Consider the following 14,311-nt stretch of genomic DNA (forward strand, 5'->3'; position numbering starts at 1 on the left):
GATCAATGGGGCAATCGTACGGGCGATGTGGAGGCAGTGTTTCAGAGGAACCACGATCAAACACAGTCGCATAATCTCGGTATACCTGGGGAACGTCTGTCACCACTAGCCCGACTACGTGTTCTGATGGTGTTTCTTGCGGATCCTGCACCGTAAGCTGAGCTATAGCCTGAGCAGGATTGTCGCTGAGTGTGTCTGTGGGAAGACAGAAATGTTGACAGATGTCCGACTCAAAGTGAACCAAACCCAATTTCCAATCAATGAGGGGGTTATGTTCCTGAAGCCAAGGGATTCCCAGAATGAGCCCAAACTGTGGCATGGTAATGAGATCAAAACTTATGGTCTCCCTGTGTCTGGATTGTATGGTCAATAGCAAAGGGGCTGTTTGTTGTTTTACTGGGCCCGAAATCAAAGAAGAGCCATCTATACCCTGTACTGGTTCAGGCCTGGTCTTGGTCAAGAGGGGCAGATTTAATAAACGGGCCAAGGAAATGTCGATAAAGTTACCCGTTGCCCCTGAATCGATTATCAGAGTAACAGGATGTGAAACGGACGCTGTGGGCTGTAGAGTGGCTTGTACATGATGGGCTGGATACGCCCGAAAGAGGGTGTTGGATTCGGGGTGTACGTGGTATAGCTCGATCCCGTCCCCGGTACTATGATTGAGCTATCTGAAAACCATGTGGCTTGAGTTTGGGACGGCGTGGACATTCCTTAACAAAGTGACCTAAAGTGCCACAATAGTAGCAGGCGTTATCCACCCTCCTATGTTCCCTTTCTAGGGGAGATAACGGGCTCCTGACGCCCCCGATCTGCATGGGTCCCTGAGAGGAGTCAGAGGAAGGAACTGCCGTGTGAGGTGTGGAGGACTGAGCGAAACCTGCTTCCGCCCTTCTTTCGGACCTACGTGCGTCCACCTGGAGCAACAAGTCAACCAGATCCTGGAATGCAGTGGGTAACGAGGGTACTACTGATAAGGCGTCCTTCATGGGATTACTGAGACCCCTATAGAAGACTACTGCATTCTTGACCTCGGGCCAGAAAGTTTTAACGGAGAGCTGGTTAAAACGGGTTATGTATTCAATGAGGGAACCCCTACCCTGACACAAATCCAGAAGTTCCAGATCTCGAGACTGGACCTTGTGTCTAGTATCAAAAACCCTGGACATCTCGGTGACGAGGAGATCGAAGTCATATAAGGCCGGGTTGTCATTCTCCAACAAGGGGTTGGCCCATGCAGCGGCCATCCCAGCCAGATGGGAAAGGGTGAACGCTGCTTTCGTGGTGGAATCTGGGAAAGCCTGAGGTCGGCACAGAAAATGCAACTTGCATTGGTTTAGGAAGGTCCTGAATTTCTTGGGATCCCCATGGTATCTCTCAGGGGCTGCCAACGGGAACGGAGTAGGTAGTACCACGGGAACGGGGTTCTGAGGTGGGAGAATCGGAGGTGGAACGGGTTGGGAGAAAGGGGGTGTGTCTCCGAATTCTGCATCTGGGGGTAAAGGGTGTCTGACACTTTGTATGTTGTCGAGACGCTGATGGATAGCCGTGTTGGCTGCTGCCATATCGGCTCGTAGCACTGTAATGGCTTGGACTATAGCAGTCATGGGGTCTTCAGCGTTCCACTCCATTGCCTACACGACAATCGGCTTCACAGTCTGTTGTGACTTGAGTGTCGTGTAGGCAGAAGAGGCCTCTGTCCCCAAATGCCGCACAGAGAGAACCTAAAGCCACTCTCTGTGCAGCCGTTGAGGCCACAGGCGAAGATGTTCAATTCCGGGACCGAGAACCTCTGGGACCCCACGCTGCTGCAAGAAAATGCGGATTAAGTACCAAGCAATAAACAGTAACCACAGTGTTTAGGAGAAACGGAAAGGTCTTACCAATCAGGGTCAAGGAAGAGGTAGTGAACCTAGTGGAGAGGTCCAGGACCCACGTGGACTGAAGTACCCCAAGAGGAGTAGTCCTCAGTTGTTCGCCTGTTAGCAGGAACTGTGGAGCTATGAGACAAGAAGTCCAAAGAGCCAAGGTGCAAGAGGGAGATCCAGGAGGCAATCCAATAACAGTCCGTGGTCAAGAGCCGGATATCACTATGCAAACAAATCCAAAGGGGTAGATCCAAGAAGAGTCCAGTAGAGCAGGCCAGGTCGATTCCATGAGCAGTCAGTGATTCCAAGGTACGTAACGCCAAACAGGATGCAGAGCACAGCTGTGAAGCAACGAGTACCTGGGTTTCCGTGTTTAAGTACTCGCGCTTCTGATCACATGATGCGCGGCTGAGTCACGTGATCGGGCAAGAGCGTCACGTGACCTTACAGTCCCGCGACGCGGAAGCTCAATGCTAGCCCTTCGCGATCCTAGGCGCCAAGGTAATTGCCAATGAAGAAACGGCCGTAGCCTGACAGTAGTCCTGTTACGGACCAGGCACGGGCGCGCTCGCAAAGCGTGTGAGAGTCCACGTGAGTCCCGGAGAAGGGAGGGAGAAAGGGAAGAGTGAGACGGGGGGTGGGGGAGCGCCTTGGGGACCACATGATGTATTGGTGTGTGCGTGGAAGGGATTGTGACAGCCAGCTCCCATGAGGACCAGTACATTCTACATATGTGAGCAGATATTCTCTCAGACAACCGTTCAAACCCTATGCATCTGATGTCTTCATGGACACAGATGCCACATCACTGGACCAAGTTGACTAATGATAAATCTCCAGCCGTGCTGACATCATTAGTGACACCACAATGTAGTAATGTTAGCCACGGAGCAAACTTGCATCCCTGCATGAGGTTACAGAGACATGCATGTGGACACACGAAGAACATGCATACACAGCTCAGTAGACAGAGGACAGATACATGTACATACTGTCAGAAGCTTTTTTCTTTCATTAGCCAAATACAGAAATGCAAGAAAGCAAGAGTCACACAAAACAAGCTTGCAGCCGTTATTGCAACTAACCGTATGGAACTTCAGGGACCTATAAGGAACCTGGAAGAGCCGAATACTAATAACCTCGAGAGAAAGCAATACAATATATATATATATATATATATAAACCATATAACGACTGTAGTGAAATTGCACAAAGTCAGAGTCATCACAATAAAGAACGAAGAGATGTAGATTCTACAGTACGAAGCAAAGGGCCAGTGCTCACAGCCAATGACAAGGGAGGGTGGAACATTCCTCACTGCAGGAGCAAGGGGCCACCTACAAAATAACGGAATAAATACTCACTAATTGCAGACCGAAAAGCACAGTTTTGCAGTACTCACCCACATGACTAAGCCAAGCAGAACAATAGCCCTTTACCCATGGTGGGAAGGGAAGCTGTTCCCAGAGAAGCAGACAAGAACTGATACATGTGTTGCCCACAAACATTGCAATCCGCAGGGACTCTCTCAGGCTAGACGGCTATACCAGTGGCAACAATTGGGACACACAGTCTTTCTCATTACCTTGAGTAGGTACACTGGTCGCTGGGAACAGAGCAGAGTCCCAGACCTGGGGAGACCCGCTCAAGCCAATCAGGGAACCTAAATCCTGGGGTGGTGTGTAACAGACAAGGGCCAATGGTAGTCTTGTGACTCTTCAACAATGTAATAGATTGTTTTTGGGGAAGTCTCAGGCGAGACCACCTGACATGGAAGGACCAGTTAGGCCACTCAAATATGTGACTTCCATAGGTACTACTACCCAAAACACCCAATAGAATGGGCTCTTAGGTTTTCTAGGACAGGTTAGCTTGTGTGTCACTACTGTGTATTAAAAGCTTGTGACACAGGCTCAGGAGCTGTGATTGCTGGAGAATTTGTTTTTCCTGAATGATTTGTGTCTGTTATGGTAAATAAATTACAGTTTTAACTTGCCCTTGGCTGAGTCCTTCGTCATTGGTGGGGGATAGTTTGTTGGGCCCTGGGTACTCTGCTGAATGGTGACCGTGTAGCACAAACCTCAATCCTCTGGCATACCTTTATCAATTGGTAGCAGAGACCAGTTTGCTATGTTTTTTCGGCACAAAACCTCCTCTTCTGGCGCAATGCATGGAGGATTGTGAGGTGAACCACAGAGCACAAGTGTCACACAGAGGTGCACCCCGTGCAGAGGCCGTCATGAGCAGCCTTGAAGAAAATCCTTCCCTTGGTCTGTGAGAAGCCCAGCAAACCAGAAGAGCGAAGTGGCAGCTTTGGGGAGAGCCGGTGGCTGAGCTGCGTCAGTGGATCACAGAGTGTAAGTACAAACCTTGGTCCTCTGGCATACGTTTACAACTGTCTGAGGTGTCCAGGGTCACAGGGCTAAACAAAGTAGGCCTTGCCTCTGGTACAAATGAGTCCACCCCTAAAAGGGAACTCAGGAGTATCTGAATACTTGTCTCACTTTTGCCAACCTGATAACAGAGTAGGAGACTCCTATAGTGGGTTTCTCCTGGGACCCCCATCATGGGTCAGCAAGAAAGTGTGGTAGACCACTCTAGTGGTATCCTGACACTAGGATGAAGCACTAAGGGAATGTCACACCCCAACTGTAGGAGGAAGGGCCTCACCCTCTGAGAAATCTCCAACCTCTCAAGGTTTTCTCTGGTGGGCTCTGTGGGCTTATTGTCTAGTAGCCTACCTTCCTGTTATTTCTTTTGCTTCTCTGGAGGGGAACCCTCCCACTGGAAGCAGGCCTTTCTCCACAAGCCTAGGTATGAAGGTTTCCTTCTTTGTTGGCCCAAAATAATCTCTCCTCTAGGTCTCACCTCTACCAGCATGCTAGATAGCTCAAGAGCCCTATAGGATCGAAGATTTTCTGGGAGTTCTTCTTCCAAACCAGGAATAGGGACTCTACCAACTACCTCAACGGATTTTGTAGGTAGGACAGGAGAAATATTCTCTTTCCCTCTCCCTAGTCTTCTGACTCCTCTGGCCATTAGTTTCCCCTTAGGCCCAGGTTTGGCTACAGTAGCCTGATTCTGAGACCAAGTGCTTAAAGCATCTGGTGAGTGTCTATCAGCACCCAAGTCTTGAAGACTGATCTCACCCATAACTATTCTCCTAATATTGACAGAGGCCCTGATGAGCTGACTACTCCAGCTCTACTGACAGGTGTTACTGGAACATTGAGGGAGGGCCCACCAGTCAAATGAGTATCATCCACAGGACTTCTGGCAAGGCCCTGTGGGTTTACCATTGAAGAAGCTACTTCAGTAGGACTGGGCCCAGTGTTCCTAACAGTAGAGGTAATTACACCTACTACCTGAACACAATCCTCAGAGAACATGTGACTAAGGGGCAGGTGTGGGATGAGAGCACCTGTGGGGAAGTAATCTAAAGGGAAGGACACCCCTGCAATCTCTTCTTCCTCATACTGAGAGAAGGCTAGACTTGCAGAGTGGACCCACAAGGTCTTACCCTTACATTTGGGGTCCCCCTTTTTGTGGTCACTGGCTCCACACATGAAACAGGTCCCACTGGATCTTGAGACATAGGGAGGCTTAGAGAAACCACTCTCATGCTTGGGACGTTAAGTCCCACTACCCTGACCTGACTCTGTTGACTTCCACATATTAAACATTTTGTTGGCCTTCTTAGACACAGGTTTATCTGTACCCCCACCCCCTTTCTCCTTCTGCTTCTTTCCCTCCTCCTGCTTACATGAAGCAGACTTGACCTTATGGGACACTCTATGTTAGACCCATAACCCAGCAGCGATGGCTAGTCTCTTTGGATTTAACTTTATTTAACTTTATTTAGTCAGCCAAATTCTGCTTAAGTGTTACGCTCACCTGGCTTCCACAGGGGCGTCGATCTGAACTGGACAGCTGTGGTCTCCAAGACCGCTCATTTGAATGCCCTGAAAATCCCGAAGAATTGGGTCATCCTGATTAACTAGTGCAATTGACCAATCAGCTGCACTGCCGCTGAGATATGACAATACAAAGGCTACCTTGGCTTGATCGTTTGGGAAGGCTCCAGGTCTGCATAAAAAGTGTAAGCAGCATTGGTTCATAAACACGGCAAACCTTTTGGGATCCCCGGCAAAGCGTTTGGGCGGAGCTAATGGAATAGTTCCTGGTAGGTTTATTTGCACAGGGTTACTCAATGACACAGGAGCTGGATTTCCCCCAACTCCTGGTAGGGGTGTTTGTCCAGCCTGGCTTTGCAGTAGTTGCCTAGCAAGGTCATCGGTTTGCTCCTTTGACAAAATTAGTTCTCTCCTAAGAGCATTGGTTTCTTGACGGGCGGAATGCATTTCAGCCCTCAGTTCCCCTAGTAATTGGGCCAATTGGTCAGTTTCTGAGGTATCCATAACGCCCGGGTGGGAATTTGTGGGTAGGCTTCGTGTTCTGTTACGCTCACCTGGCTCCAACAGGGGCGTCGATCTGAACTGGACAGCTGCGGTCTCCATCAATGTGACGCGTAGTGCCGAGATGACAGACTGGACTGGCCCACCTAGCTTCGTTTGCCTGGCCCGTAGGAGTATTCTTCTGCAAATGGAGAAAGGGAATTAACCACCTGTGGAGTTGAGTGTTAACCCCCACCCCGGCTGTTTTCCCCACTGATCACCTTTAATGTCCCCTCTTATTGTCTCACCTGATGGTTTGGAAAGATGAGCTCTCCATCCTGCATTGAGCGCAGGGGCGCGTAGATAACCAGTTGCTTCACTGGTTCAAAGGAATTGGTGAGTTCCAGAACAATATTGACTCTGAGATTTCCGGCGAGACGCCGTAAGTATATAGTTCGTAAGAGTTCAAATGTCTGACTTTCACTCTTGTCCGATTCCTTGCAGGTTGCAGCTTGACCCTAGCGAAGAGTTCCTCGTGGCAACCGGTAACATTCAGGTAAGGATTTGTATTATCCGCCACAGTTCGATGAAATAATGTCAGTATGTAACGTGTTGCTTTCTCCCTTATTCAGGTGCTGAGAGAAATTATGAAGTCTCGGAGAATAATGCCTCCGGCTGTAAAATTAGGTAAGTCTATTGTGGTGAGAAGGATTCCCCTTGTTTGTCCCTTTGTTTCACCTTGTTGTCCTTTTGTTCCCTGAGGGACCGGGGTTCGGCGAAGATGCGGTGGAGGCTGTGCTGACCCGTGAAGAGGAATAGTACCCCCGGCAGTAAAATCAGGTAAGTCTGTGGGGGGTAACTAATATTGCCTCTGTTTATTCCCTTGGCTCACCTTGCTATTCTTGTGTTCCCCTTAGGTGCCGGAGTGCGGCGGGAACATGCAGAAGGATGCGGTGGATGGTGAAGATGCTGCGAAGGCCGGTGAGTTCAGCGCGGCGCTGCAGCAGGCGAGGCGACGCAGATAAAATAACTTCTTTATTCCAGCTCGAAGGCGCGGTGGATCGGGAATTCAGGTAAGGATTAAAGGTATTGCTCTTGTTCTAACCTTTTCTCCTTCTTTCTCCCTCTTTCTAGGAGCTCCAGACTCGAGGCGGGCGTGGCAGAAGACTGGATGCAGACTTGCAGGCACGGTGAGCGTTACGCTGCTGGATGCAGAATAACGCAAAGCGTGTGCTGTTCTTCAGGCGTGGTTTAAATAGCCTCCAAAGTAGTCCCAGGAAAGTATTCCTCCTCGACCCCACCTGAGTAAAAAAAAGTCCCTAGGTAAAGTAGTCCCTTCCAAGCCTCTTTTGGCTTGGAGCTCTTGTAGCATGGTCTGCATCAGGTAAGTTTGCAGCATGGTCTGCATCAGGTAAGTTTTAATCTATGAGCCTGGCGCCTATGGCGCTTGGACTGACTCTCCATATGAGCCTGGTGCCATAGATGCCAGGACTGCACCCAAATAGACCCTATCAGGGGTTGTTGGGCTTGCTTGGAATAACTTGATGCCTGCTTCCGGCGTTGCTGGACTTGATCTGGATCCCCGGGGGTAGGCATCATGACAGCACTCCCCCCACGGCCCCTCCTAAAGTCGTTCTTCCCCGTGGTTTTGGTTTGTCTGGGAAATTTCTGTGGAATTTTTTCACCAATCGGGTGCATGAACGTGGTCACTAGGTTCCCATGACCTTTCCTGTGGTCCGTAACCTTTGCAGTCGATTAAATAAAAAAGCTTTGACTTCACCATCTTGGAGTCCAGGATGTTCTTAACCTCAAATTCGGGATCCCCGTCCATAAGGATGGGATCTGGTGGCTTGGTTAGTCTTGTCCCTGGTTGCACTGGCTTCAAAATGGACACATGAAAGACGGGGTGAATTCGCATATTAGCAGGTAAGTCCAACTTGACAGCCACTGGGTTGATAATGGCCTTAATAGAGTAAGGTCCCAAATATCTGGTGTTAAATGTCTGTGTTCCCTTTATAGGTATGTGTTTTGTGGCCATCCATACTCGGTCCCCTATCTGGTATTGTGGAGTATCACTTCTATGCTAACCAACATTTTTCTTGTATTTTTCTTTCACTTGTTTTAAATGTTCAGTTGCTTCCTTAAAGGCTTGTGTAATTGTAGCGTGCAGATGGTCCACTGCAGGCATTTCTAAGTGTTGGGGTGAGTCAAGGTCTGAGGTTCGAGGATGGTGCCCATATAAAGTATAAAAGGGGCTTTGTCCAGTTCCAGAATGTATTGAATTATTGTATGCATATTCGGCGATCCAAAGAATGTCTTTCCAATTACTCTCAGTCTGATGTAACATACAACGCGGGTATTGTTCAAGAGTCTGGTTGGTCCTCTCTGTTTGACCATCGGTTTGGGGGTGGTGACTGGTCGATAACCGCACATCGATTTGTGCCAATTGACAACATTTCTTCCAAAAATGTGAAATGAATTGACTGCCCCGGTCAGAGACCAATACGGACGGAAATCCGTGTATGCGAACAATGTTTTCGAGGAACTCCTTGGCCAGGATTGAAGCTGAATGTAATCCCTTTAAAGGAATAAAGTGGGCCATCTTGGAAAAAAGATCCACAATAACTAGAATAGTGTTAAATCCATTGCATGGAGGTAGATCAGTAATAAAGTCTAACGATAAGGTGTGCCATGGAGTAGGCGGAATGTCTAAAGGTTGTAAGAGTCCAGCTGGTTTTCTTTTCTGACTTTTGTTTTGGGCGCAAATGCCACAAGACATTACAAATGATTTAATATCCTTTCGCCAGGTGGGCCCCCAGAATTGTCTCTTAATTTTAGCTTCAGTCTTTGCGATACCTGGGTGCCCCTCCATTAGGGTGTCATGATAATGGGAAATAACTAGCTCTTGTAGTTCCTTGTGTGGCAGAAATAGCCGCCCTTGGTAATAAGGCAGGTCATTGGTGACAGAGCAGTCCGGACCTTTCTTTACCCAGTCCTGCAGGGCTGTAGGATCAAAGAGTTGCTGGATCTTTACCTGAATGTCCTCTAGTGTCTGTAGAGTAGTCATGCCAAGAATCCTTTGTTTGGAAATTATAGGTACTGGTTCTGGGTTCACTTCTGCCTCTCCCATCCCTATTCGGGATAAGGTGTCTGCTTTACCATTCTTGCAACCTGGTCGATAGGTTATCACGAAATCGAACTCGGCAAAGAACAATGCCCATCGGAGTTGGCGTGACGATTGAGCCTTGGCTGTCTTTAAATACTGCAAGTTCCGGTGATCGGTGATCACAGTAATGGTATGCCTGGCACCGAGAAGTTCCGCCAAGCCTTGAAGGTGGATTTAATGGTTAATAACTCCTTGTCGGTAACCGCATAGTTTAACTCGGGTGCCGAGAACTTTCTGGATCAAAATGCTACTGGGTGAAGCTGGCCAGTTTCAGGGTCCTTTTGGGACAGGACAGCTCCCATGGCTAAACTGGATGCATCAGTTTCCACTTTTCAGGGCGTGGGTGCTTTATTACAGGTGCAGACGTGAATTTCGCTTTCAGCTCTTGTAAGGCATTTACAGCTTCTTCAGTCCACATAAAGCGTTTGTTTTTTCGCAAGAGTGCTGTGATGGGATGTACAACATGTGAGAAATCCGGGATGAATCTGCGGTAGAAATTGGCAAAGCCGAGCATGCTTTGTACTCCTTTAACTGAACTTGGTGATGGCCACTTAAGAATTGCGTCCATCTTTCGTGAGTCCATTCGGACACATTTTGGACTCAGGGTAAACCCAAGGAATTCAACTTCCGTGGCATGAAAAACACATTTTTCCAGTTTTGCATATAGCTTGTGCTGGCGCAATTTCTCAAGGACTGCTCGGACGTGCTTCACATGGTCAGATTCTGAAGAGTACACTAGAATATCATCGATATATACGACAACACAAACGTCAATGAGTTCACGAAGGACATTGTTCATAAAGTATTGGAAGGCTGCTGGTGCATTGCACAACCCGAAGGGCATCACCTGGTATTCGAATAACCTATACTTAGTGCGAAAAGCAGTCTTCCATTCGTCGCCCTCTTTCACACGTACCAGATGGTATGCCCCCCGGAGATCCAACTTAGTGTATATGCAAGCGTCCTTTACTTGGTCTAGTAGTTCGGGGATCAGAGGCAATGGGTATCGGTTCTTAACAGTGATATGGTTCAATGCGCGGTAGTCTATGCACGTTCTGAGGTCACCTTCCTTTTTGGGCACGAAGAACAAAGCTGAAGATGCAGGGGACTTGGATGGGCGAATGAAGCCATTAGCAAGGTACTGGTCTAGGTATTGCCGTAGGTGAAGGTTCTCAGGTTCCGTAAGGGTGTAGATGATGCTACAAGGGGTATGAGATCGATTTGACAATCGTACGATCTGTGAGGTGGTAAGGTGTTTGCCTGTTCTTTTTTGAAGACATCCTGGAATTCTTGATATTCCAGAGGTAATTGCACGACTGATGTGGTGACTGTGGCCAGGCCTGCGTTCAAGTTTTTCTTTGGGTAACAGGTTTGTGCACAATCCAGGACGGTTATTCTCTTCTCTCGCCAATCAATACAAGAATTATGTGTTTCCAGCCAAGGTATCCCCCGTATTATTTGGAACTGTGGGGCTTTGATTAGATCAAACACAATAGTCTCTTGATGCCCATCCTGACCCAAAAGTGTCATCTCTGCGGTGGAATGATTTACAGGCCCAGAGGCAATTTCAGTTCCATCGACTGTGGTGATGACATCTGAGGTGGTCTTTCGGCAGAGAGGTAGATTCATCCTGGAAGCCAATTTGTAGTCCACATAGTTTCCTGTGGCCGCGCTATCAATGTATGCCCTTACTGCGTGCATACGTGATGGCTGCCTTGGATCTACAAGGGCCATTGGTATGATGAAATGCAAGGTCTGAGTATCCTTCTTCAAGCTCGGCAAGCGGACCTCTACGCTTGTCAGGCGTGGTCGTTTCCCGAGTCTGACTCCATAGGGTTTTTATCAGCAGCTCCTACCACCTTCTTGGGTGGTTTTACAGGGCAATCCCGTAGAAAATGCCCAGAAGTTCCACAATATAGACACAATTGCATTTGCCTTCTCCTTTCTCTTTCCTTCTGGGTTAAGGGTCCTTTAACCCCTCCGATTTGCATGGGTTCTGAAGCATCTGCTCCTTTGGGGTTAGCGTGAGTTTTGACCAACACCCGATTCTCAAACTTGGCTCGATCAGCCTTTCTGTTCTGAAGTCTGTGATCTAACTGGACCACTAAGTCTATATATTCAGCGCAGTCTTGAGGTGGGTTCACAACTTGAGCCAAGACATCCTTGAGTTCTCCTCGAAGCCCTCGATGAAATAACGTGATTCGTTTTACCTCGGGCCATCCAGTTTCCACTATCAACCTATTAAAGGTTGCGATGTAGGATAGAAGGTCCTGGTTACCCTGTCGTAGGGACAAAAGTTCGTTATCCAGGGCCTGTCCTTGGGAGTGCCGGGCAAATAGTCTTTCCATGCTCATTTGAAAGCCCTGAAAATCCCGAAGAATTGGGTCATCCTGATTAACTAGTGGAATTGACCAATCAGCTGCACTTCCGCTGATATATGACAATACAAAGGCTACCTTGGCTTGATCGTTTGGGAAGGCTCCAGGTCTGCATAAAAAGTGCAAGCGGCATTGGTTCATAAACACGGCAAACCTTTTGGGGTCCCCGGCAAAGCGTTCGGGCGGAGCTAATGGAATAGTTCCTGGTAGGTTTATTTGCACAGGGTTACTCGATGACACAGGAGCTGGATTTCCCCCGAGTCCTGGTAGGGGTGTTTGTTCAGCCTGGCTTTGCAGTAGTTGCCTAGCAAGGTCATCAGTTCGCTCCTTTGACAAAATTAGTACTCTCCTAAGAGCACTGGTTTCTTGACGGGCGGAATGCACTTCAGCCCTCAGTTCCCCTAGTAATTGGGCCAATTGGTCAGTTTCTGAGGTATCCATAACACCCGGGTGGGAATTTGTGGGTAGGCTTTGCGTTCTGTTACGCTCACCTGGCTCCCACAGGGGCGTCGATCTGAACTGGACAGCTGCGGTCTCCACCAATGTGACGCGTAGTGCCGAGATGACAGACTGGACTGGCCCACCTAGCTTTGTTTGCTTGACCCGTAGGAGTATTCTTCTGCAAATGGAGAAAGGGATTTAACCACCTGTGGAGTTGAGTGTTAACCCCCCACCCCTGCTGTTCTCCCCACCGATCACCTTTAATGTCCCCTCTTATAGTCTCACCTGATGGTTTGGAAAGATGAGCTCTCCATCCTGCATTGAGCGCAGGGGCCCGTAGATAACCAGTTGCTTCACTGGTTCAAAGGAATTGGTGAGTTCCAGAATAGAATATATTGACTCTGAGATTTCCGGCGAGACGCCGTAAGTATATAGTTCATAAGAGTTCAAATGTCTGACTTTCACTCTTGTCCGATTCCTTGCAGGTTGCAGCTTGACCCTAGAGAAGAGTTCCTCGTGGCAACCGGTAACATTCAGGTAAGGATTGTATTATCCAACACAGTTCGATAAAATAATGTCAGTATCTAACCTGTTGCTTTCTCCCTTTCTCCCTTATTCAGGTGCTGAGAGAAATTATGAAGTTTCGGAGAATAATGCCTCGGCCGGTAAAATTAGGTAAGTCTATTGTGGTGAGAAGGATGTCCCTTTGTTTCACCTTGCTGTCCTTTTGTTCCCCTTAGGGGCCCGGGTGCGGCGAAGATGCGGTGTAGGCTGCGCCGACCCGTGAAGAGTAATAGTACCCCCGGCAGTAAAATCAGGTAAGTCTGTGGGAGGTAACTAATATTGCCTCTGTTTATTCCCTTGGCTCACCTTGCTGTTCTTGTGTTCCCCTTAGGTGCCGGAGTGCGGCGGGAACATGCAGAAGGATGCGGTGGATGGTGAAGATGCTGCGAAGGCCGGTGAGTTCAGCGTGGCGCTTCAGCAGGCGAGGCGACGTGCATAAAATAACTTCTTTCTTCCATCTCGAAGGCGCGGTGGATCAGGAATTCAGGTAAGGATTAAAGGTATTGCTCTTGTTCTAACCTTTTCTCCTTCTTTCTCCCTCTTTCTAGGAGCTCCAGACTCGAGGCGGGCGTGGAAGAAGACTGGATGCAGACTTGCAGGCATGGTGAGCGTTACGCTGCTGGATGCAGAATAATGCGAAGCGTGTGCTGCTCTTCGGGTGTGGTTTCAATAGCCCCCAAAGTAGTCTGAGGTAAGTATTCCTCCTCGACCCCACCCGAGTAAAAAATAGTCCCCAGGTAAAGTAGTCCCTTCCAAGCCTCTTTTGGCTTGGAGCTCTTGCAGCATGTTCTGCATCAGATAAGTTTTAATCTATGAGCCTGGCGCCTATGGCGCCAGGACTGACTCTCCATATGAGCCTGGCGCCATAGATGCCAGGACTGCACCCAAATAGCCCCTAGCAGGGGTTGCTGGGCTTTCTTGGAATAACTTGATGCCTGCTTCCGGTGTTGCTGGACTTGTCTGGATCCCCGGGGGTAGGCATCATGACATTAAGCTCTAGTGAACAAGAGGCAAACATATGCTCAAGCATGACCAAATGAATCATGCCCTCAAAGGTCGTTACCTTATAACCTTCTACCCAGCCACGCATGTTTTTTTAAGGAATCTGCAACAAAAGTCACATAGGGAATACATTCTTTCTTTGTGTACTCTATAAATCTCCTCAAATATTGGGCAGGAGTTTTCCCAATCTTTAAGATGAGAGTTTTCTTAAGATTTGCAAAATCTTGCCAGTCAGCACTGGACATTTCCATAATGGCACTGCAGCCAAAATGGGGCAGTCTGCTGAGCAACCATGCAATTCTATCAGCATCAGCCACTCCTTGTACTAAACATGCATACTCAAAAGTCACAAGCCAATCAATGATGTCATTCATATCTTCATGCATACTAAGAAGATCTTTTGGGAATCTAGGATGTAAAGAGAACCCAGAACCATTTCCAGATCCTCTCGATGAACCTTGTGAAGCCTGAATCTTGGCGAGCTCCATCTGGGGATCT

The sequence above is a fragment of the Ambystoma mexicanum genome, chromosome 10 (genome assembly GCF_040938575.1).
Source record: "Ambystoma mexicanum isolate Mex_15411 chromosome 10, UKY_AmexF1_1, whole genome shotgun sequence".
Lineage (NCBI taxonomy): Eukaryota > Metazoa > Chordata > Amphibia > Caudata > Ambystomatidae > Ambystoma > Ambystoma mexicanum.